Source organism: Amblyomma maculatum, chromosome 2 (genome assembly GCF_055883805.1).
Source record: "Amblyomma maculatum isolate TAMU_Amacu chromosome 2, ASM5588380v1, whole genome shotgun sequence".
Lineage (NCBI taxonomy): Eukaryota > Metazoa > Arthropoda > Arachnida > Ixodida > Ixodidae > Amblyomma > Amblyomma maculatum.
Genome location: NC_139345.1, coordinates 198,702,275 through 198,704,425, shown reverse-complemented (window position 1 = coordinate 198,704,425; position 2,151 = coordinate 198,702,275).

Sequence of the window (2,151 nt, the reverse complement as noted above, 5' to 3'; positions counted from 1 at the left end):
AACGTATTTCCTACCCTATCCTATCCTACTTTCCTCCTGAGCGGTATACTTTATTAGCTCTTATCCCAACTTTTTCTATCTTCTTTCTGGTTAACTTCAGTAAACAAGCGCTGAACCAGGAGGTTTTTAATATGTTATAACTGATCCTCCATGGTAAATTATCTTATTTCCTTCGGCCTTAGAAAAAGCCCACACTCTCTGTGTCACCTCACTGTGAGTATTGTAGACGTATAATGCAATGGGGAACGACGTAGCGTATTGTAGGACTGTTTATAAACGCTGGTCGCCGAAGTAAAGCGTTCAGAAGCCCCTTTTACAAGTTTTCTTTCTTTATGCTTTCCTTAGTGGTCAAAAGCGTACTCGTCATACCTGTGCGTCCATGCATCTGTCTTATAGTAAACTGTCCTGAAAATTCGAGGCACGGGGCCAGTTCCGGCCGCCGCCTCCTACCGTCCTAGCCTCAGGTTCAAGTTTTGCACCAGAGGACTTTTCGGCAGCCATTAGTATGCTTTTCCTGAATGGAGGAGTCCTCCACTACGGCGTCTCTCATAGCCTGAGTCGCTTTGGGACATTAAACTCCACAATCAAACAAACCAACCAACATTCACGACCGGTACTGTATTTTACGTCGTCGCTTGCCGAAAGCAACTTTAGCATCAGCATCCAGAATGAGGGCTAGGTCACACATTTATAGTGGTTGACGTTTACGACACATTTAAAATACTTTCCCCGCTTACGTATGGCAGGCTTAAGCATTTTCCTCGACAAGATGGAAGTTGTGGAACCTTAGATCTGAGAGTAAAACACCATAGCGTTTTTCTATTTCTCTTTTGTGTGCGCTACTCTTTTAGGCGACAATATTCAATCCAATTCGTCACAAAAGTTCACATTGCTTTTTCTAGGCTTTCCTCTAGGACGCTTGGACCAGCGAGAATTCGTGACCTATGCATGGTGTGGCCGTTCGGAACGCAGGTGGTCTGGGTGTTCGATAGCACTGCTGCATTTTAATAAATGAATTATAGTATTTGAAGTCCTCGCACTATACGGACGTTCATGTCAAATTTATCCCCATCTTAAAGCTTCTCTTATTTGTTGTTTTCATCTTATACGAAGGTATTTCTTCGCTCCTAAGCGACGTGTACAGGGCGCCTATTCAGAGCCTGTGACACACCTTGTCGACACGAAGTGCACCCTAACAATTTAGCCCCTCTAAACCCTCAAAATTTTACCTCGTCACAATTTGACCCGAATCGATATCTAACCTGACTGGAGTATGGGCAATTAAGTGATGACCTAGCACGAAGTGGAAATCTTGAGTGGAGAGGTGGAAATCCCTGGAAAAATACCAAATACGCGTATTTCCTCATCCGCCCACCTAACTTTCTGCCGCCCCCTGCTACAATTTCCTTCCCTTGGAATCCAGTTTGTGACCCTAAGCGACCTTTGGTTATCCTCTCTTCGCACTACATGTCCTGCCTACGCCCATTTCTTCTTTTTGATTTCCACTATAGTGTCAGTAACTTGAGTTGTTCTTCTGACACACACTGCACGCTTCCTATCTCTTAATGTTACCCCTGCCATTTTTAGTTAATCGCCCTCTGCGTTGTCCTCAACTTAAGTAGAACTCTCTTGGTTAAACTCTAGGTTAAGGATTTTGCAGGGGTCAAGGTGATGCAGCTAACACAGAACCGGGTTAATTGAAGAAATATGGGTGGGCCCTTCGCCCTGCAGTGGGTATAGTCAGGCTGATGATGACACATATTTTAATACAACTCTTACTTCCCTGCTCAAAACAAACCACAAACGTTTTTGGACTGCAGGTAAACCCTACAGTGAAAATAAGATTTGTTCACGCAGGCTCGTGATTGGGTGCCAAACAATCTTTGCGCAGGCGTCCCAAAGACCATATTTTTACAATATTCTTCAGTAGTGCCTATAAACTACCTACCCATTCTACCCCGCACTAACTTTCCAAATAGTGATCTCATCATTTTTGAAGCACCAGGCATTAAACCTTCAGTCAAAAACCTGAAAATTACATGATTGGGCAATGTTGACGAAATAATCACATAATTTTTACTCAATACTTTTGAATATTCTTCCAAAATTTCACCTATTTTTGCATTCATCCAGTGTTCTTCTCCTCTACTC